This window comes from Lemur catta, chromosome 21, assembly GCF_020740605.2.
Source record: "Lemur catta isolate mLemCat1 chromosome 21, mLemCat1.pri, whole genome shotgun sequence".
Taxonomy (NCBI): domain Eukaryota; kingdom Metazoa; phylum Chordata; class Mammalia; order Primates; family Lemuridae; genus Lemur; species Lemur catta.
The window spans coordinates 20164202-20188272 of record NC_059148.1 but is presented as its reverse complement, the minus strand read 5'-3'; the positions used below and the strand labels follow the sequence as shown (position 1 = coordinate 20188272).

Below are 24071 nucleotides of genomic sequence, written 5' to 3'. Positions count from 1 at the left end.
AAAACCCAGCTTTCCAATCACCTACCCTTCATTTGATCTAATGTATTCATAGGCAGTATAATAAATCATGGCTTTCGGAAACAGCCTGAATCCTGGCTCCCCCACCCACTAGCTGTTTGAATATGGGCAAGTTACCTAAGCTCTGAGTCTCATGCACTCACCCATAAAATGGCAGTAATAATAAAACCTACCTCACAGGTTTGTTGTGAATTAAATGAGTTAAGATGCATATACCTGGCAAGTGAATGGCATAAGTGCTAAACACACACACACACACACACACACACACACACACACAACAAGAACAGCCAATGCCTCTGACGGCTGGTTGTATATACCTCACCCAGCTGTTGGCCATGCGCCTGGGATTCTGTCCACTCCCTATGTGATTTTCTTATCATCTGTTCAAGGACCCAAAGTTGTCTCTTTGCTGTCTGATTGGAAAATCAGATACCAGAGAGCATACAGCTAAGAAACTTAAGGGGCCATAGTTTGTCCTTTGCCTTGAGAGACAAAGAGCCAGATACTTTCCGGACACTGTTTTTAAGATAACGTTAGTACGTGGAGAGCGTTTAGAATGGAGCCAGCACAGTAGGTGTTGGCTCTTGTCACCACGAGGGTTCTCTTTGTTGCTTTTACTTTCACTGGGAATCAACAATGTAAATCGATGGGAAGAAAAAAAAAGCTGATTAAGAGTTGAACCAACCTGTTCCCTTTCCCCCGTCGCCGGGGAAAAAACGAGCAAGTAGGTACATGGTAAGGACCATTTCTTTTGTAACAAACTGAGCTACAAATCCAAGCCTCATCTCTTTTATTTTTCCAGTTAGCTCTATGAGCCATCACATGAATTGTTCACAAGAAGTCTAGTATCTCCCTCTAGGAGCTTCACGTTCCCCTTGAATTGTCTAAAATCAGCGGTTTATTGTTCACCTCCCGCACCCAGGTGGGGAGAAAGTTGGTGCTGACTGCGTGCTGTACAGCCATTGCCTCTTACAGCCACAAGGTGTCGCTGTGGCGAACAGGTCCGCCAAGGCCCTCCAGGCCCCACTGGCCACTCTTCACTGACATCTCGCTGATCCACGCTGTCTCAGAACCCAGGTGTTGGATCAGAGGTCTTCCCCCAGACAATCGGGCTACCTGCGCAAGGGAGGTTACCTTTAGGGGCTCCAAGATGCCCTATCCCTGCTCAGTCTGAGGGAAGCTGCTCTAATGTCTAACCAAAGAGGTTTTTCTGGCCCTTTTTTGCTGAAAAACTAGCAGGAAGAGCACAATGGCTTTGTCTTTGTTGTTGTTATTGTTTTTTCTATTGAGGTGCCCAGATATATTACATTACATAAAGCATTTCCACAGACGAACAACGATGTAGAGGGAAATGTTTCTCCAAGTGAAAATACCCTCAACCTTACCATAGCTGCACCTTACCCTACCACTGGATTTGGAAGGCCCCTTAAAAATCTGCCTGAACTTTATCTTCCTTAAATTTCCTATGAAAATCAGAACAAAGTCAGCAGGACATTTTTTTTCCTTCCTTGAGCTAAAAAAAAAAAAAAAAAATGCAAAACAGCCAAATGAAACAGCCTGCACTAAGCGTCGAGAATGATGCTTCCACAAATTCCCTTAGGTTGCTTCTGAGGCCGAGTTAGTGGGTCAGGAAATTCTGCCTGTGTCAGTGCCTTCTCTGTCAGTCCCACAGGTCCCTTTTAAAGAAAGTTCATGGCCCGACCCTTCAGCACATCTGACTGTGTGTTTAGCTTTCGGGATCGTTCTGTGTCAGATCAGCTCCCCACAAGAGTTTCCCAGCAGAATTGTGGGTGCAAAGTTAAAGAAACCAATTAGGATCCTGTTTTGCAAGATAACCTTTAAATCAGAAAAGCTTATGGAGGAGTCCATTAACTCAAGCCAGATCCAAACAACTAGTTAAAGCAGGAATCTGAATCTCCATCCCTGCCCCAAGACAGCTAAAAATGCACACGTTAGCTAAAAAGCAACCCCTAGATCCCATGAACTTTTCCTGTCTACTATTACCCAAGCACAAGGTCTGGGGTAGGGGGGAACCGGGGAGGACCGCGGGGAACAATATATGTTCAGGCCAAGGCTGCCCTTTGCATAATTCCAGCAGGCATCATTCCCAATATATATTCCAGAGTGAATGTCACCACAGTTTGTAGAGTACAATGTCAATGGTACCCCTGGGGTTGTACAATTGAGCAGCCCCTTATTGGTAGTTATACAAAGATAAAAATAAAAGCTTAGAGAGCAGAGTGGGGGGATGTCACAGGGGGTGGAGAGGGAGAGAGAAAATCACACACCAAATGATAGTGTCTGTGGTGGTTCACTACATACAGCTTCAAAAGGTGTGTGCATGCTTTGTTGTGTGTTTGGGTTCATTTAGCTGCACGGCCCTGTACGTTTTTTGAGTTTATATCCTTTGGGAGTTTTGGGTTTAGAAAGGAGAATATGGGAAATGACCAGATAAAAAGGATATGGAGAGTTGGGGGAGATATCCCAGGCAGAGAAAGCAACCCACTGGTAATCACGGAAAGGAAAGGACCTGGAAGGCTGGGTGCCTTTTACTGAGTTCCTGCCCTGTGTCAGGCACCGGGCCCTCAAGGACAGATGTAAGGTCATCTCAGATGTGAGAGGAAGATGAGAAACAATAGCTTAATCCTGGATATCAGACAGTTAAAGAAATAGCTTCCAGACTGACACAGCTCAGCAGACCCTGGGTAAAGGGGAGAAAACTGGCCAGTGGTCCTGAGAAGAGGTTTTGCATCTTTTGGGATCCCTTTGAATGTACCACGACAAGGACTTCTTAGTGGCAGGTAACCTCCCCATGACCAGGAGGCCATCAGAAGCCCTCTTCTCATGGTGACAGGCAAGACCCAAGTTGTGAACTCAGAAGAGAAGCCTTTGACCACACCTCCCCACAAAACATATGGCACCTCAGACCCCTCCCATTTCCCCGTTGTACCCATGCTTAGTGAAAAAGTCATTGAGAATGCCTAAGGAGTCCCAGGTCTCTCGCAAGAAGTCCCTGCCATCAATCAAGACAAAGAACACGGGTCCAACCATCACAGGCTGATGATCTTGTGCCTCATTCCGTTGTCTGTTGTCTGTCCTGAAATTATAAGCCATGAGTGCTTTGGAAATTGTCAATGTGCCCTGGAAAAAGCCTCTCTCCCTGCTAATGCATTTTTTTAATATCCACACTGGCAGGTCCACGAAGAGCAATCCCTCCCATTCCATTTAGTCATTAAGTACACTAGGTAATAATGGGGATGGCAGGGTGGGGTTTACATTCTTTGAAAACACATATTGAACTACTTTATCTCAGAACTGAAAACTGACTGCTGAACTGCCACTGCTTACGACGCTACACTTCCATTTTCTACACTTGATCTTAGCCAAAAGGCCGAGAAGCTATTGCACTTCTGTTTTCTCATGCGAGGTAACTGTCTGGGTGCTGGCAGGTGGCAGGAGAGTGCGGTGGTTAGGAAATCGTCTCCTAGAGCCAGGCACAGTGGCTCACACCTGTAATCCCAGCTACTCGGGAGGCTGGGGCAAAAGCATCACCTGAGCCTAGGAGTTCAAGGCTGCAGGGAGCTATGATCATGCCAGCCTAAGCAACAGAGAAAGACCCTGTCTCTAAAAAATGAGAAAAAAGAAAAGAAAAGAAAGTGGTTCCTGAATCTGATATAGTCAAACTCACAGAAGGGGAGAGTAGAAGGATGACTGCCAGGGCCTGAGGGAGTTGGGGTGGAATGGGGAGATACTGATCAAGGGTGCAAAGTTTCAGTTAAATGAGATAAATAATTCATAGAGCTCTAATGTACTGCACTTCGACTATAGTTGACTATGGGTAACAGTACTGTACTGTATACTAGAAATTTGCTTAGCAGTTAGATCCTAAGTACTCTCACCACCAAACACCAAAAAAAGATAACAATGAAAAGTGATAGATATGTTAATTATCTTGGTTGTGGTGATTATTTCACAATGTGTGTATATATATATATGAAAATCATCAAGTGGTACATCTTAAATATATAGTTATTTTTTTAAAAAAAATACAGGCTGGGCACAGTGGCTCATGCCTATAATCCTAATACTTTGTGAGGCCGAGGCAGGAGGATGGCTAGAGGCCAGGAGTTTGAGATCAGCCTGGGCAACATAGCAAGACCCCCCCATCTCTACAAGAAGTTTAAAAATCAGCCAGGCATGGTGGCACATGCCTGTAATCCCAGCTACTCAGGAAGCTGAGGCAGGAGGATCGCTTGAGCCCAGGAGTTCAAGGCTGCAGTGAGCTATGATCAGGCCACTGCACTCCAGCCTGGGTGACAGAGTGAAATCCTATCTCAAAAAAAAAAAAAAAGAAACCACCAATGGCTCCATGATTCAGACAGACCAGAGTCCAACTCCCAGCATTGCCACCTTCTCTTTGTGTGACTTTAGGGGAGTGGCTTCGATTCTGTGAGCCTCAGTTTCCCCATCTTTGAAATGATAGTACCTGCCTGAAGGGCTGTTGTAGGGATGAAGTGAGGTAAGACATTGCCTGACACACAGAGGGATCTATAAGTAATGGCGATCATTAGGATGATTTTCCAAGCCCGAACTCTCCCCAGGGCTTTTGGCCTCAGGGATATTTAGCTTCTTCTACATCCCCTCCAAGCCATAATTTGCTTCTCAATATGAACGGGTAAACAGACCAAAATGGGGATGGGAAGACGAGGGGAGCAGGAAGAGGCACATTAGGCCCCTTAACAAGGCAGACTTGGCAATGTTCCCTTTCCAATGAGGTTCAGAACTCCTAATAGCAGTTGCCTAGAAACCAGAGCTGTGGTGGGCTTCTGCTGCCTTCCAGAAATCAGCCTAATTGGGATGCATATAGAACTGTTTGCTGACACTTGGCAGGTTTTTATTCTTCTTCTTCCAGAAGAGATGCAGTCCTCTTGCACAAATGCTGACTCACATTAATTAAAAAGAAGCCCTGAGCCAAGGCACCTTTTAACCACGTAGAAGTCAGTGGGGGTCAGGGGCCGGGGCTGGGGGGTGGATTATAGCCTCGGTCAGCATCCTCTAACGCAATGGCCATTTTAGGTTGTCACTGTGTTTGCATTTCAGGATGTTTCCAAGGTCTGGGGTGACTTTTGGGGGCAGGATGCTGTGTGCATGAGGGTCTGTGTACATGTGTTTATTTATGAACGGTGAGGTCACAACAGCTTGCAAAGACCATGAGATTCTACCCTCAATCAAAGCACAACATGTGCATACTGTGTAACCTGATATTACATGCTGGATCTGCGCATTCCCTGTGGGGGTTTAAACACCACTTGTAGTCACGTGGCATAAGGTAGGTCAGAGACCGCATTGCAAGCTAAAGAAATAACTAACTTTCCTGAGAGGCATATAGGGAGCCTGTTTCATTTGATCACTTCTTCCAGAACACAGCTATATTCTAGCTCCCGCTTGGAAATATATATATGTATTTCAAAAGCATTCATTTATCTCTATCCTGTTTTGAATCATTCCCCTTCTGCACGTACGGTTCTATAACTTGCTCGATCCAAAGAGAGTGCCAACGCAGCACGTGAATGTAAGGAGGTGCCGCTATCACATGCCAAAAAAGCAGGCCTGTCTTTAATGAGGATTTTAAATTCAAGAGTTTCCAGTGGTTTGGTTATTCATTCAATAAACATTTTTTGAGTACTCCCTATGTTCTAGGTACCACGCCAGGTTCTGGGGACACAGAAAAAAATTTAGGAATTGCCCTGGCCTTACAAGGAGCTCAGTCTAGGGGTAGAAGGAGGGCGTGTGTGGCCAGACAAGCCAATCAGCAATTCCTGGGAGCACAGACTGGGGCGCCTAATACCTGAGCAAGCTCTAAAGGATGAGTAGAAGTTAGCCCGGTGAACAAAAGCAGAGCATTCTAGGCAGCACGAGCAAAGGCACCGGGGTGAGGAAGAGCATGGCTGTGTAGCAGAATATTCGGTACTGCTAGAGCATCAGGTGACAAGGAAGAGGCCAGAGAGCCCTGCAGGAGCTCTGTGACTCTGTGGAGTCTGGAGATGATGGGAGGGCCACAGGATGGAGAAAAGAGGCCCAGGGCAGGGTGACCAGTTAGGAGGGAGTGGCCATTATCCAGGGCAGAGATGATGACAGCTTGATTTTAGGGCATGACAACCCAGATGGGAAACTCTTGGTACTCAGCCTTACAGGGAGGAGAGCACTGTGACAAAGCAAGGTCCAGCCAGCACGGAGGGAGGGGCATCCCTGAAGGACTTAAAACAGCAGAGGGATGCATTTCTCACAAGATGTGCATCTTCACATTTAGGAAGATAACAATGGTGCAAGGTGTCAGAGCAAAATATCAGGGGAGCAGAACCAAGAGGCAAAAAACCTTTTGGTCATTTCATTGCCCAAACTTTTGAACTGCAAACCCCCTGCTAAATCTGTCATGCTGGCCAGCTCCTTGAGTGGTGAGTAAGATGACAGGTATTTAGAAGAAAGCACATTGGACTGGAAATCCAGAGACCCACCACCAACACCATTATTGTCCTGGGTCTGCCTCTCACTTGCCATGTGACACCTCAGCTCTCTGTGCCTCAGTTTCCCCATATGCAAAATGAGGGCTTGAGGCTTTCCCCAAGGGTCTTTGCACCTCCAAAATGCTCAGTCTAGCCTCTGACTCAGGCGAGAACAATGCTAAGCCATGGACACCGGGAATGGAGGGCTCTGGCCCCCAAATGCCAACGAGAGTGTAACTTCTTTGAAGGCAAGGGCCAAATCTTCTCAATTTTTGTATCTTTCCTCCGCATGGCTCAGCACCTTGTACACAGTTAGTGTCCAATAAAGATATCAGGAAGGAAGGAATTAAATGAATTGCATTCAAAATTAGGCAGAACACATGGAAATGGGATTGGCAAGCAGTGAAGAGATTTAGATTAGATAAATACTTACTGATGGCAAATTTGTGAATCATGAGAAATGTTGTCTGAAGATGGTCTCTAATTTTAGAGATAGATAAGAATAGGACTGGCCTTCAACAGATCAAATTATCCACATAATCCTTCTTTTTTTTTTTTTTTTTTGAGACAGAGTCTCGCTCTGTTGCCTGGGCTAGAGTGCCATGGCGTCAACCTAGCTCACAGCAACTTCAAACTCCTGGGCTCAAGCAATCCTCCTGCCTCAGCCTCCCGAGTAGCTGGGACTACAAGCATGTGCCACCATGCCTGGCTAATTTTTTTTCCCTATATATATATTTTTAGTTGTCCATATAATTTCTTTCTATTTTTTTAGTAGAGACAGGATCTTGCTTTTTCTCAGGCTGGTCTTGAACTCCTGACCTCAAGCGATCCTCCCGCCTCGGCCTCCCAGAGTGCTAGGATTACAAGCGTGAGCCACCATGCCTGGCCAATCCTTCTTTTTTTTTCCTTCACTGAATCAACTGGCCATATTCTTAAACTGGTGATCAAAAATAATATGAGGTCCCCACTATATGCTGAAGGAATGGGGAGAGGGGGGGAAGTGATGAGTGTAATATAGTGTCTGCCTCCAAGGAGTTTAATTTCTAGAGATTAGTTTAGCCAAAACTCTGAAGCTGCTTTGCGTGGAGATGCAGCTTTTTTTTGCATCTTGAATTCACTCATCATCTACTCACCTGTGTGTAGCCAACATTGATGAGAGGGCTTGCCCTTGCAATTGTGGCCCCGACAATTAATTAGCAATAATGTGATTAGGCAGTAAGAACCAATCCCTCCTCTTAGAAAGCAGTTGTAAATATCCAATTTAGAATTGTACTTTGTGTCTACGTGGCACTTTTAAAAAAACCTTCCAAACTGCTTTCACATCTATTTCCTTATTTGTTATCTTTCACAGCAAGTCAGATAAGACAATGTCATCTTGAAAAACAGCTAAGGGAGACAGACTCAGGCTTGAGAATCAGTCCAGACTCCACCCACCCCAGCTGGATACCCTTGCATTAAGTCATTGGACCTCTTTGTAGTTCAGTTTCCTCACAGTGAAACGAGGCTAATAACACCACAAATAGTTGCCTTGGAGGATTGTTTTAAGAAGTTAAAGTAGCTGTAAAGCATTTTTCAGTTACTGACACATGGTAATTGTTCATGTTTTAGTTGTGCTGGTGATGCTGTTGGTAGTAACTGGTGGTAGTGGTGGTGGTGATGGTAGAGGTAGTAATAGGAATAATGTTTTTTTATTCCTAGTTAATAGAACTAAATCACACAGCAAATTTCTGGTAGAGTTAGAATTAGTACCTGGCTTTTTAATTGGCATTAATGTACATCCCACTTTAGCCTAAACCTGCAGGTTTGATTGTAATTCACCGTCATCAGCTGTGTCTCCCTCTGAAACATCTTGTATGTTCGCAGGCTGTGGTGTGGGTTGATTCTTTAAATTCTCCTTTTTACCTTTTCTCCTTTTTCTTCTTCCCCTTTCCTTCCTCCTTGCCCTCCATCTCTGAAACAGAGATGAAATCAAAGAAGAACCCAGAAAAGAAAACCACTTAAAATAATTAGAAGGTTCCTGCATGTAGTTTCTTATTCAGCAGAGCAGAGGTTAATTCCCTGGCCCTCTAGCTTAATAAATTTCATTACTTACGTGATAACTAAGCATTTATCCTATCACCACTATGCGCGGTGGATCCACAGACCTTTGTGAATTACTTCGTAATGCAATTTTCTAAATCCCAAAATAATTGTGGTCTAATTAGACTTTTCTTGCCATCACACTTGGAGATGAGTACGTCCTAGGCTCACCACTTGAACCAAATGCCTCTTCCCGGAAGCCTGTGGGGCTCAGAGCCACACCACCCTCCTGGCTGTGTGCAAAGAAAGTTGCACCAGCAGTCATTCACGGCAATGATGATGATCATGATGAAGAAAACGGTGATCGTTACTGTTTATTGAATACCTCCAATGTGCTAGGCACCATACTAATTGTCTCTGTCATGTGATTTTCAACAATCTCCTAGGGTGCCTATTAATTTATTCCAATTTTACAGGTGAGGCAAGGGCATCTCAAAGAGGTAAAATGACTCGCCCAAGGTCACAGACATTGAGTGACAAAGAAATGGTGGCCCACTAAAACTAGAACAGACCATTTCCCAAACCAGTGCCTTTTCCTCATGCAATACTTTGGAATCAGCCTGCCTGGCCGTAAATTCCAGCTCCAGCCAATACTGACCCTATTGGTCAGACGACTTGACCTCTTTGAGCCTTAGTTTCCTCATCAGCAGAATGAGGGTCATAGTACTTACTTCACAGGATGGTGTGTGGTCTCAATGAGACAGTGCATATAAGGTGCTTAGCTCCGTGCCTCACTCCAGCCACCTCTATGCACCTCCTCTTGCTGCCCCAGACAGTTTCTCTCTAACTGCAGCCACTTCCCTGCTCTTCCAGCTCTCATTCCTTACAGGCTCAGAGTGGAGACCCTCCCAAGCCTAATTCCCTTGGCAGAGTTTTATGCTTCTGAGGTTCCTTACCTCTTTCCAATTATCCAGGTCAACCTCTCCCCCAATATCTGTCCCTAGTCCAGGGCCAGTGATTTAGCCAAGGATGATGGTGTGGGAATGAGGAGAAACTTCCCCTTTCCCCCAAAAGTTCGCTGAAAGATCAACTCACAATTAAGGCAGATTAATAAGAGAGGAGAATCACAGAATGATTACCCAGTATCCCAGTGAGGTCCAGGAATTTATATACCCTCATTTTAGAGGGGAGGGGGAAATGAAGAATATAGGTAATTCTGTTTAGGGGCAATAAATGGTTGCTAGGGAGGACAAATGGATGGGAAAACAGGTTGACTTATAAATTAACCTGAGAGACAGGTATTATGTTTACAACGATCTGGTTGCATTCTTGATCTTTCCTGCAATATATTGAGATAACAGGGAGGGGAAAGGAAGTCAGTTGTTCTTTTGATGGGTCAGTCTGGTTATGCCTAGAGAGGGAAAGCCCCTCCCAAGGGCCTGTTGATCTCTAAGGGCCTTTAATTCAAAATACTCTTTATACCAAGGAGTCACATTTTGGGTTGAAATTTCCTGAGCTCCTTCAGTGGCATTTTAAATGTATGAATTATGACAGTTTGGTCAAGAAAAAAAGAAAGAGAGATTGTCTCTTGGGACTGCATTCTGCTACATGGTAATGGAACCCTGAAATCACCATGGCTTAAACAAGATAAAGAATTACCTCCCTCACATAAAAAGGTTTACTTTCTGCAGAAGGGTGGTCCAGTACTGCTATGGTGGCTTCATGGTCATCCAGTACTCAGGTTCTTTCCGTTAATGAAAAAAAAGCCAAACTCTGTAAAATAATTTTAAAGAGATTTACTCTGAGCCAAATTTGAGGATCATGACCCGGAGCCATGCCCAAGAAGCCTTGAGCAAGTGGGCTCAGTGTCTTGGTTACAGTTTGATTTTATACATTTCAGGGAGACAGGGGTTACAGGTAAAGTCATAAATCAAATGCATGGGAGGCATACATTGGTTTGATCCGAAAATGTGGGCCATCTCAAAGCGGTGTGCGGGGATTCTTACATGTTATAGGTGGGTTCAAAAATTCTTGGACTTGTAATTGGTTAAAGACATGAAGCTTTGTCTAAAGGCTTGGAATGTTTTAAGATAAGAAGGTCTGTTAATCAGAGATAAGCCATTGGACATATATTTGTTAGGTAAATTGAGGACCTGCAGGTTTGTCTCAAATACCCCTAGGCCTGTTCATGGGTTACAAAAGGATGTCCCCAAGAAGGGAGGGGGGCATGATGAGGCATGTCTGACCTCCCTCCTCCTGGCAGGCCATTTAGTTTTAGGATATTCCTTTGGCCACGAGGGGGTCCATTCAATCAGCCAGTTGGGGGGTGGTGAGCCTTAAAATTTTTAGTTCACACTTCTATGTTTTAAACCACCGTCCTTAGTGTTTGCTTCCATCTGCCAGGATTCCTCATGCTCACAAAACGGCTGCTAGAACTGCAACCATTATAGCCAAGTTCCAGGCAGCAAGAGAGAAGAAGTGGAAAGGGGGGCTAAAGGGCATACACCACTCAGCTGTGTCAACTTCCTTTAAAATTTTCCCAGAAGCCTCTCCCAGTGACTTTCACCTGTACCTCATTGGCCTGCCCTATCCAGAGACAGCTGGGAAATGTAAGTTTTAGGGGTTTGTTTTGTTTTGCTTTGTTGATTTTGATCAAGGCATATTGATGCTGAAGATAATGTGGATTTGTTACTAAGGAAGCTAAGGAAATGGATATTTTGTAGGCAATTGGAACTTCCAGCCACTGGGAGCACGAGAGAGAAGCAGGGAAGAAAAACCTAACACCCATAGCCTGCTCTATGCCAGACGCTGTCTTCAAAGGAGCCCACAGACTATAGGAAAGGCAGACAAGTAAACAGGCAATGGCCATATAGTGTGCTGAGTGCAATAACGTGGGTACACAGGCACAGGGAGCTGTGGATGCACCCCACCGAGCCTGGAGTTAAGTGGGTGAGGGGAGCAGAGGGGTATTGAGTGACCAACAGTTAACAGTTTTTCCCAAGCCTTGCAGGACAAACAGAAATCAAGCCAAGTGAAGAAGAAGGTACCACAGGGAGAAAGAAAAGCATATACAGTTTCCAGCTGTACAAAGTGTTAGGGTGTGGGAGCTAGTGCATGCGGGCTTTGAAAAAGATTTCTCCAGACAAAGAACAGAATAGAAAGAAGTTTATTTGCTTTCCCTGGGAAGAAAAAGGGCCAACACAGAAGTGAAGGAGGTAGGGAATGTGGGCAGAAAGAACCAGGTACTCAGGCTTTTTATTTAGGGGGTGAAGGAGATTTATGGCTGTAGCCAAATTAACAGGGTACTGCTGCATCCGCTCAGGTCTTTCTTCTTGGTGGCAGCTGACAACAGAAACTGAAACTGTGGCAGGATGTCAAAGTCCAAGAGTTGGCATCCCCTCTTTCCCTTGGAGACAGGATTATCATAGGAGATGTGACTCTGCCCTCAAGATATAACTGAGGCCCGAAGCTCACGCTCCTGCTGTTCACTCAGGAACCCTGTAAAGGCAGATTCTCAAAAGTAATTTTGAAAGAGAGAGATTTGCATCTCTTTTCCGTCTGTTCAGCTCTTTGCAGAAGTTGTGCAAAAGAGAACTCCTGCAGTGTGTCCGTTAGTGAGAGAAATCATAGGATTGATCTTTAACCGTTACTAGGAAACTGTGGGATTAGATATTTTCCTGTTAATTTTGCGAGGCCTCCCCTTTCACAAAGGAATGACAGGGTAAGTGGTTAGATCCAAAGCCCAGATCTTAGAGGACATTACTGCTATGAGAAGGAGTAAGAGTCTGGACTTCAGCCTGAGAACAGGAGGAAGCAATTGGAGGATTTGGAGAACTACAATCAGAATGGTAAGACTTATCTTTTAGAAAGAGCCTTGTGGCAGCCAGGTGGACAACAGATTGGGAAGGAGATAGACCAGGTAGGAAGCTACTTAGAGTAAAAGAGACAACAAATGGTGGCTTCTGGCTAGGGTGGTGGCAACAGGAGGAAAGTCAACTGATAGGAAGTAGAGTTGATATCACTTCATGATCAATTAATTGGATATGAAGGTGTCAAGGGACACAAGTAATCTCTCCATTCTACAGTTGAATGCCACCCTGGAGTGATTTCTAAACAGCACATTTGCCCTTGGCCAAAGAAACACTCTAGGTTGTGGCTTCTTCCAACTCAAACGGCAGTCTGCTAGGTGCATGTGCGCTGTTTGCCCACACCCAAGAAATGCCACGTGAATTTTGCGAAGGACCCAGAGAGAATAAGACTTGAAGCAACTAAAGGGACTTCTCCGTTAGAGTCAAGCTCTCTGGGCCATTATAGCAGTCCCAGTAGCACCTATCTGCCATGTGATTTATGATCAAAAGGAGCCCACTAAACGGGTCCTTCTCCTTGGGCTGAGTCATTCAGAAAGGAGAAAAATCCATCTGCACCTTTTGATCCAGGAGGTGAAATCCTGACTCAGCAAATTTCCCATTGTTGGGCATTACAATTAGCAAATGACCCAGGGATGGTAAAGAGATGCTCTGATGTGATTTAATAAGAATGTGGTTGCAATAAGCACTCAGAATATGTTTGCAATCAATTTGCTCTATACACAATATGCTACCAGAGCAATCTTTTGTGTATGTAGTTGACCTTTATCTCTGGCAATCTTGTCCTATAAAGAAGAGTGAAATCCTCCATTGCAAATCATTAGCACTCAGGAAATGGCTTTAATTTGCATGCTGACAAAGATATTAACTTGGTGGGGGAGAGGGAGGATAATACAACACGTCCTTTTGTCTGAAAGGCAGTTCAAAATCTGTGTTGTGACTACAGTTGACTGAAGTTCAATTACTGTAATAAATGTATTCCAAATTTCATCTCAATTGCATTTGCATTTTAATGAATGATTCTCACCTTCTTGTCAATTTGGCAGCCAGGCTAGATTTATTAAGTTATTGTATAAACAGGGCATTCTAATGCAGGAATTTAAATGCAAAATATTTGCACGGTGCGTTTGAACTGGGGCTGCGTTATTAATTTGCTTGTACGGGTTGGCTAAAAATTCAAGAATTTAAGGGTGGCGTTTCAGATCCCTTCATTCCATCATGCTGGCCCTCTCCTCCTCCAAAATCAATATGTCTGGGTGGGCTGACAGAGCAAGGTCTGAGCCAGCCAGATGAAGTGTGCTCTCCAAGCCTCCAACCTCCACAAACTGGGAATAAACTGATTTATTTACTATTATTTGAAAACAGTAAAATTTGTTAAGTGAAAATTTCCCATGTAGGCAATTCCCTTCTGCGAGAGCAGGACATCCCTGAAATCGGATTGTTTGTTCATCTTAATGTCATTCTGCCTTTCCCATCAAAGCACTCCTGGCTTTATAGCCCCATATTTCTTGTAGGCAGAGACGGGAAATGTGAGTGAAAACCAGCTGGATGTAGAGCCATAATACCGTTAAAAGTTGTTTTTTGGTTTTTTTTTTAAGTACATCCGGACTGTTAGTCTTTAACAAAGTGATTTGCAGTAGTTAATCCCATGCCCCCCATAATAGAAAGGCTGAACATGAGTTTCCTTTTCTGCCTCCCAACTCTCCAATACTCTGCAGCTTCTTGCAAGTTCCCTTGAGAAAGAAAAAGGCCGGGAAGATCTGTTGTAGGTGATGTTCAGTCCTAGATTCCTTTAGGGTCCTTGGGATGGAGGCTGATTTGGGTAATGGGAGACATTCAGGCAAGGTGGCCTCACAAGATGAGAACGTCCGATAAGGATATTCTTAAAGAATTTCTGAAACGATTCGATTGCTCGCACATGTCAAAGTTTTATTTCAGACATGCAAGCAAGGGGACCAGGCTTCTAATAAAGCCAATTGGAAGATAATAAAGCCAATTGGAAGATTTCTTCCTGGAATTTTTTTTAATTGGGGAGAAAAGGTGGCTGGACCAGTGCCTCTCGAATTTCAATATATATATATGAATTACCTGGGGATCCCCTGAAAATGTAGATTGGGATTCAGGAGGTCTGCAGTGGGGCCCAAGATTCTGCAAATCTAAGCTCTCAGGTGATGCTGGTGCTTCTGGACCACACTTGTGAGTAGCAAGGGACTAGGTGGCACCACTTAAAGCAGGAACGGCCAGTTAAAAGTTAATCGCCTTGTTACAAGTCTGACAGGCCAGCCAGCCATGTAGGTAAACCTAACACCCCAAAAAGGACTCTTAATCTCACAGAGGATATCAGAAAATTTCTTAGGTATTTTATCAGATTGGCTAGATACTTCTCGGAAGGAACTGTTAATTACATCATACTCCAAGTCCTACTCCGGGCCACCTTTTCTCAGGTGTGAGGCAATTTCTTTCTTAATATACCATATTTTATCGTGTCTAAGAAGCACCTTTTTTTGGTATATCTTAACATCTCTGAACTTGGAATGCAATGTACAATCATGTCTTGATTTCATTGACATGTGTTTTTCCTTCTTTGTGGTTCATAAAATAATGGTGCATTTTACAATGGATGATGTATTAGTCAGCTATTTTCATCATGATGCTGCGTAGCAGGCTGCCCCAAAACTCAGTGACTTTCAATACGTAGTTCTCTCTTGTTAATGTGTCCATAGGTTGGCTGAGCTAGGCTGAGATTTCTGGGTTCAGAAAGGCTTGTTCCATGCCTTTCTCACTCTGCTGGGTCCAATGGGATAGTGGGTTTTGTTCTTTTCATGGACACAACTGAGAAAGTTTATTTCACATGTTTGTTCAAGTCATATCTGCTAATATTCCATCAACCAAAGAAGTCACATAGCCAAGTTCAAATTCACGGTGCTGAGAAATACATTCCACCTCTGAATAGAAAAGATAGGGGAGGAAGGTAATGTTTTCCAGGTAATGACCTAATCTGCCCTCAATGGTGCCTTGGATTGGATAAAACATGGTATAAAAGGGGAAAATGTAAGCCACTGATTTCTTCAGGCCTAGAGATGAATTCCACACAATAGCCCAGAGATATTCATATATAAACTCAAAGCTTTAAAACTTCCTACTGAATGTCCTTGTGCTTGGGGCATGCAGGTAGAGAGAGAGAGATTCTGGAATCAGCCCTACTGGCTTCCAGTCCCTGCTTGGCCACTTTCCAGCTGTTAGGGGTCTCATTATTTATTTGACCTTCTCTCTGTTTTCTCATCTGTAAATCACTCCAACCTCTCAGGACCGTTAAGCGAGTTGACAGTAACAACAATAGCTCCTCCTTATTGAGCCCTATGTACTAGGCACTACAGTAACCTCATTCTGGTCACAGTTTCATTTAATCCTCCCAACAGCCCTTTGAGGGAGGAACTAATATTTTCCCCCTTTGAAGAGGAAGAAGTTGAGATTCAGAGTGGGTTTAAACCTCCTAAAGGAGTGACAAAGTAAAGATCCTATTCAGAGGCCATTACCTCTAACCCCTTAGCATTGCACAATGCTGCCCCTCAAGTCCCAAGGTGCTCGGGAGTGGAACCTGGGCCACTCTGTGTGGTCCCTCTGTCTGTCTCAGCTGAGCTCTGCTGAGAGTCCTGCCATTGCCGCAGTGAGCATTCCACACCCCCGCCAGCTCACACATAGACCCCTGTGCAGAGAACATATGTCCCTTAATGATAAAGACGCACCCTCGCCCATGCATTGGTTAAGAAGTTGGATTGGGTAGAGAAAACTTCCCATTTTATAATCTGCTGCTTCCTCTGCTTGCCTGACTCAGTTAATTATTTCACTCCCCATTGTTCCTCTTGCGATGTTAGCTTGGGGAGTTTTACACGGCACAAAGCAGTGAGCAGGAGGCCCTGGGTGAGTGGATTTAAAGACGAAAACTGCTCTTCCCTGCAAATAGCTCCCTTCGCACAAATAGCCTGGTAATCAGCAATAATGATGAGGAAAATGGAGGGGACATACAGGGAATTAAACGAGGATTTGCTAAAATATTAAGCATTTTTAAATGGGCCTCCGCGGTATCAGGGGAGCACTTCTGAGCTCGTTGAATGAACATCCCACAGCCTGAAGTTCCCAGAATAGACTGGTGTGTCTGACAAGAGGGCTCAAACCCTCCCCCCAACCCTGTTCATCTGTCACCCAGGCCTCCCCAGAAGATCTAGCAGCTGGAAGTCTAGCTGCCGTGCCTGAAGAGGAGCTGAAATTCCACCCGAAAATTTGCTCGCTGGAGTCCTCAAATTGTCCAACACCGACTGCCTTATCCCTTTCTGTCGAGTTAATTGATAAAACAAGCATTTATTACTCTATTTGTATCTAGGTGTTTGTTGCAGACTTGGCTTTTTCACAGTATTCTCCCCATACAGATTCTTGAGAGAAATCGCTTCCTAGTTTCAACACCAGGGATAGCTCAGCATCTCCCGAATAGCTTTTCAAAAATCTTACGGCCATTTGGAACCATGTTAGGGTTGTGTTTCCCTCTTTGCATTGGCCCACTAGGATGCTCAGGCCACATCTGTGCACCAGATCACGTAGCACAGGTTTTGATGTTTGTCTTACCTGATTTTGTTTTCTTGTTTTTCCTGTCTTCTGCCTTTCTCACTTTTTAAATTTTTTGTCTCTAATCCTTGTTGGAATAAGGGCATACATGTGTCCAAAAAAAGTCATTTACCAACCTCTTAATTGCTACAAAAATGTCAATAACTACGATGCAGAGGTGAAGCCTGAGAATTCTTCGAGGACGTCTTCACCTTTGTAGTGGTAGCACCTGGAACAGGAGTTGACCCACAGTGAGTGCCCAGCACAGAACCTGGCATTCACCCTCACAGTCAAAGAAAACGAAAACAGAGTTAAGCTGTTCCATGAGTGTAGGCCTAGATATTTAATCATACTGTATCAGTCTGCTAGCGCTGCTGTAATGAAGTGCCGTAAACCAGTGGCTAAAACAACAGAAATTGATTGTTTCCCAGTTCTAGAGGTCAGAAGTCCAAGATCAAGGTGTTAGGAGAGTTGGTCCTTCTGAGGGCAATAAGGGAGAGCCTGTTCCTGCCTCTCCCCTGCCTCCTCGTCTCCTGGCAATGCTTGGTGTCCCAGGCTTCAGAAGCATCACCCGATCTCTGCCTTCATCGCATGGCATTCCCCCCCCCCCCCGGTGTGCGTGTCTGTGTCCGAATTTCCCCTTTTCATAAGGACACCGGTCATACTGGATTTTAGGGGTCTATTTTACTCCAGTACAATCTTAACTTGACTAATGACATCTGCAACACCCTGTTTCCAAACAGGATCACATTCTGAAATACGTACAAATTTGGTGGGGAGAGAATATATTTAATCCATAACACACACATTGCAGAGGATGATGGAGTCTCCCGTCCAGCTGCACATGGAAATCAGAGCTGGCTGGGTCTGTTCTGTGTCCCTGGAGCCCCTCCCCTCCCCACTGCCGTGTGCAGTCAGCACGTGGGGTGTGTTTTCTCAGTGGCTGCCCTGTTCTCAGGACCTGACAGCTCTCCGACAGCCTTTCACTCCAGGAGAGAATCTGGATGGCCGCAAGGAGGGTTTCTCAGCTAAAAGCAAGCCCCTGACACCTGCCAGTCAGTGACAAGCCACCCAAGTTAGCCAAGGACCCAGCGGCCCACGGGATCTTCATGGGCAATGGAAGGGATTTCCAGGGTATGCTGGCGGGACTTTCCAATGGAAAGGCCACATTTAGACCAGCCACACTGCGAAACACCCTGACGTTCTACCAGCCAGCACGGTGCACAGCCGGGCCCTGCTGCGAACTCACTTCCGCCTGGGTTCAGACCCCAGCTCTGCTCCTTTCCAATGTGGTGACTTCACCTTTCCTGGCCTCAGTTTCCTCATCTGCAAAGGGAAGTGATAATGTAACAGCATCTATAATGTAGAGTCATTGTGAGGCTAAATATGTTAACACATGTGCCCAGAAGTGGGGAGATTGGGAGGGTAAAACAGAAATATCGGTGAGCAGCGCTAAGGTCTACGGCGGCTGGAAAATCCCAGCATCGCCTAGTTCACTAAAAAGGCCTCTTACGTGAATCATTTGCTGCCTCTCAAGAACACACTGGAAGCACTTGAGAAGTCTCATTGAAGTCCAACGGCAGAGAGGGACCTCTGCAGCTCTATTACTGGGGTCCTACACATGAAGATGTTAGACTGAGTTATTGGAGATGAGCTTCTTAATTAAATTGGCAAAATCAATTGCCTCTTGGATAGGACCCTAGCGTAAATGTGTCGGGAAGCAGGTGCCGAGACTGCCAGTGTTACCTGGCGCCCCCTTACTTTTTCAAGTCTAGGACACAGCCCTTCCTTCCTTCCTTCCTTCCTTCCTTCCTTCCTTCCTTCCTTCCTTCCTTCCTTCCTTCCTTCCCTCCTTCCTTCCTTCCCATCCCTTCCTTCCTTCCTCCCTTCCTTCCTTCCTCCCTCCCTCCCTCTCTCCCTTCCTTTTTCAAAGAATAACAAAAGTCTTAAGTAGAACACCAATATCTAAAAGTAGGCAAAACCAGTATTTTGGTAGCACACTGTGTATTGTGTAATATCACATATTTTATTCAATGAAAATGAAGCTTTTCTTAATTTAAAGCTGTGCTTGCTCAGGGGCTTTGCGCATGCTGTTCCCTCTACCTGGCACACTCTTCCCCCAGGTGTCTGCACAGATTGCTCCCTTACCTCTTTCAAGTCTGTCCTCAAAAGTCACCATCTCAATGAGACCTTCACTGACCATCTACTTAAAATTGCACTCACACCGCTCACCCCTGGCAGTTGCTCTTCCCACTGACCTGTTCCATGGGAGCAGCGAGCATAGTTTTGAATCTGCCTCCACTCCCTGGAATAGCTTCGTGAGGGCCAGAGCTTTGTGGCTGGTTTGTTTACTGTTGTGTCCCCAACACCTAGTTCCTGGTACACAGTAGGTATTCAATAAATATTTGTTGAATGGTTGATAATGACACAGCTATTTAGGCAAACACACAAATTGGAAATTGGGTGTTAATATAATAGAGTCTGATTCCTTTTCTTTTTTTTTTTTTTTTTTTTGAGACAGAGTCTCACTCTGTTGCCAAGGGCCAGAGTGCAGTAGTGTCATCATAGCTCACTACAACCTCAAACTCCTCGGCCTCAGCCTCCTGAGTAGCTGGGACTACAGGCATGCACTACCATGCCTGGCTAATTTTTTTTTTTTTTTTCATTTTTTGTAGAGACAGAGTCTCGCTATGTTGCCCAAGCTGGTCTCTAACTCCTGGCCTCAAGTGATCCTCCAGCCTCGGCCTCCCAAAGTGCTGGGGGCACAAGCATGCGCCACTGTGCCCAGCCCTGACTCCATTTTGGATGTTTGACTGCTGACAGATTTCAAGCCCCACCACGCACCCCTTGCCCGTATCTAGGCAAGTTGATTAGAAAGTCCAGGTGTACCCTGCGTTGACACCAGTGGGAAGTTCAAACCATGGCCAGGAAGAGGAACCACTGCCACCACCTAAACACCTTAAAACCCCAGGCCATTCTCCCCTCCTTGCTCCCCCTGTTTGGGAGCCTTCCCTGCTCACCGCAGAAAGCCTCGTCCTGTGAGTAATAAGCCATTTCACACCTTCTTGGTGTGTGTGTGTGTGTGTGTGTGTGTGTGTGTGTGTGTGTGTGTGTACTGCCAGTCTTGATTTCTGAACCAAATTTTGGGTCAAGGATCTATTAAGGACTGAATGTTTGTGTCCCCCCATGAAATGCATATGTTGAAATCCTAATCCCCCAATGTGATGCTATTAGGAGGGTGGGGCCTCTGGGAGGTGATGAGCCCCCACCTCCATGAACGAGATTAGTGCCCTTATTAAAGGGATCCCAGAGAGCTGTCTCGCTCTCTTTCCTCCATGTGAGGGTACAATGAGAAGACGCCAGTCTGCCACCTGCCAGAGGGCCCTCACCGTAGCCCAGCTGTGCTGGCCCCTAATCTTGGACTCTCAGCCTCCAGAAATGTGAGAAATTTCTGTCGTTTAAGCACCGAGTCTGTGGTATTTTTGTAAAAGCAGCCCAGACAGACTCAGCCAGGGTCCAACCCATCTCTGCGAAGTCACACAACAGTGACAAACAGCTGCTGTCACACCAGCCTCACCTCCCAGGTGATCTCTGCGTGTGCTTTGCTCGAGCTACACAGAGAAAAATCCTCCTTTGTCAAATTAAGCTGTTGCAAATGGTAACCATTTTCTTTTTATCAAGTTCCCTTGCAACCCCGGGATGCTCACTGATTCAGAAGCCTGAAAGCAAAATTTCACATCATATTAACTGCTCACATTCTTAAACTTAAAAATAAAAGTCAGGCAAATCACCTAGGACTGACAGTTAGGGGCTAAAAGGTACCTGTGATATGGTTTTACTGTGTTATAAAAGGTTACCCATTCATTTGTTTTTGCCCAATTTTATACATGAGGAAACTGAGAGATGGTTTTGCAGTGGCAAAACATGAGCTGAGTGGGTGTGACTTGCATGCCACTGACTGGCTTGGATAGACATGTGACACGTGGCGTGAACATTCAGAATATTTTACATGACCTGAGAAGCAGGGTCTACATTCAGAAAAAGATCACTGGTGACCTTCCAGTGACACGTGCCTCAGAAACTCAAATACTGCCTTTTATTGATCTCGGCCACCATCAAACCTAAGGTACACCATTAAAAACAAAGCAAAAAGAAAAAGAAACAAAAAAATTTTTAAAACAGCAAGAAATATAAAACAAAGATTTTTAAAACAAAACAGTAACGCTACCAATTAAATTAAGACAGTGCTTTCTTATCACTTAGAATTTTTATTTTGTAAAAATATTTTATATCCTTATTTTTTTAATACAAATAGTTTATTATCACACAAAAGAAAGAATGACAGTAAAGGAAGCTACACAAAAGAAAATACTTTCCAGAGAAAGGATCAGTCCCCACGGGTGGAGAAAGACCTATTTCCTAATTTTTAAGAATACCTAGATAATTTTTTTTTTTTTTTAAGAGATGGAGTCTTGCTCTGTCACCCAGGCTGGAGTGCAGTGGTGCGATCATCGCTCACTATAACCTTGAATTCCTGGGTTCAAGCAATCCTCCCACCTCAGCCTCCCTAGTAGCTGGGACTACAGCACCATCACACCTGGCTAAATTCTTAATTTGTAGAGATGGGGTCTCACTATGTTGCCCAGGCTTATCTTGAACTGCTGGGTCAAGTGATCCTCCCACCTCAGCCTCCCACAGTTCTGGGATTACAGGCATGAGCCGCCACGCCAGCCCAATTTCTTATACTCTGTTTATCTGTTCGTACTTTTATATTCTGCTCACATAAAAAGGAAAATATATTAATAAAATGAAATACCTTGGTTGAGGTATTCCTCAAACTTCTTCAGAGCTAAGCTCTTCTGAATCGCTTTTCCACTCAGAGTCAGCAATGTCCAATGCAATATTTCTTACAAAGATGTTCCACTGTTGTCTCCAGGATTTTCTTCCTAGCTACTGATCCCTAGTCTGAAAGTTTTGATTCTGGCATCTCTTGATTTTATAAAACTATGTCAAAAAAACAGACTCTCCAGACGCCCAACTCATGGTCCAGTGGTTTGTTGACTAAAACATTAAGGGGGCAGTTGTGCAGTCAGGCTCCCGGGAGTAACAACCGGGTTTGAACACACAGAGGCAATGACACCTGCAAAGCAACTGCCACCCAGCTGGCAGTGACTTTGAAAGGCCAGTGATTGTTCAGACACAGCCTCGTGTCAAAGATGTGCATTGCCGGATGGGTGAACTAAGGTCTATGCAATAGAAATGCACAAAACAAGTTGCTCTGGCACATAACACAGTCTTTCGTGTCTTAGGTATTGTTAATGGCTTTAAAAATTGTTCATGAAAACTCAGACATTTGCAGATTCCTGGAGTATTTTTAGAAGGTACATTCCTAGCAACCCCCAACTCTGGGCTCACTTAAGAACCTAAGGCCCTGTGCCATCTGTTCCCTGTGGGCATTGCCAGCTTTGGCTCTAGCTACTCCCCTGCACTCCTTATGTGCTCCAGCTTTTTAATACTTGTAGCTCCCTAAACAGGTTGTCTTCACCTCTTTGCAGACTCACCTCTTTGCATTTACACCTGCTAATCCATCCACCAGTATGCCATTTCCCACCTCATCCTACTGGTGAATTCCTGCTTAGCCCAAATGCCACCTCCTCCAGGAAGCCTCCCAAGATTTCTCTAGGCCCCTCTAGCCCATTGGCACATCAGGTCGAGAGCACATGTTTGTGGGTGCTCTTCCTCCATTATACTGTGATGTGTCTGGGGGCGCAAATACCTCATCTTATTGCTTTGTGCAGCCCCAGTCCCCTGCACTGGTGCCCGGAATGGCAGGTTCTCAGCCAAGGCCAGCCAGAGAAATGAATGAGTGAAAAGTTATTCCTTAGCTGCCACCTGTGTGATATGATTTGAAAAATGCCAGAAAAGCCCCACCCCCCCCCAGCATTTTCCCAGCGGACGTTTATTAAGATAAGAGTCCCCTGCTGAAATGAAAATGCCCTTAGTGATACCTTACCTCTGCCTAGCAAAAAAAAGCAGGGTCCATTGATCATATCAGTCTGGCTGTGATGTCTGACTGAGAATATTCCCTTCCACAACTGAGCACAAGAGAGAGACCAGAAGAGAGGACGAGGCCACCCTGAAAGAGGGAAAGGAAACATCACTTTCTCCGCGAAGAAGTCTCCAGCTACCACCACCGCCCCCAGTCTGAATCAGGTCCCCCCGCAAAGCCCAGAGTCCTCCCTGCCCCATCACGCCATGTTAACAGTGACTTTCCACGTATCTCTCTTTCCCACTAGACCATGAACTTTGAGGGACCTGCTGTCTTTTCCATCACTATATCCCCAATAGTCATCACCACGCCCGGCACACGTCAGTTGCTTTTGAGAAATTGGGAGAAGAAATAAAATTGAATTTCAGAACCAATGTTTGTATCTAGGGACCGTGGTGATGGTTTAATACGGTGCCTGACAACATCCCAGACAACATCCCAGACTGCCTCACTCCTGCTCCACCACAGGGCGGCTAACTCCAAGCTCAAGGTGAAGCCTGGCACAGGGCAGGGAGGTGTGTAGCCCATCGGGGCACAGAATGTCTTCACATCAAGCCAGCATCGGGACGTCTGATTAGGAAACAGCGATTGAATTGGAAAGAAAAAAAAACAATCAAGTCCTGACTTATGTTACTTGACGTAGCAACTGCCTACACGTTATTTCTTAGACTTCTGCAGTGGTGCTCGGAAGTGTGAGCACGTAGGCAAATCGCAGAGAGGGCGGCCTTGGCCAGGAGCCCAGGCCCTGTGGTGCCATTTGACTTCAGGGCCAGGCACCTTGCTGCCGACCCCTTCCCATGCCGGGAGGTGTCCCGTCCTGAGGACTGTGAATCGTTATGCTCACCTCCTGGCACAGGCAGAGCGCCTGGCACGGGGGGGCACTCGTAACTATTGGTTGGGTGATGGAACGATGAGGAAAACGAGGCTTGGAGAGATGAAATGACTTGTCCGAGGCCTTCAGGACCAGGTGGATCCAGAATTCAAGCTCAGGTCTGTCCGACTTGGGAAATCGAG

General features: G+C 45.2%; 1 protein-coding gene across 3 annotated transcripts in view; it reads left to right on the top strand.

Moving 5' to 3' along the window:
• The window catches only part of CCDC60 (coiled-coil domain containing 60), a 150313-nt gene that overhangs the window by 80095 nt on the left and 46147 nt on the right, over positions 1–24071 (top strand). The window lies entirely within an intron of this gene.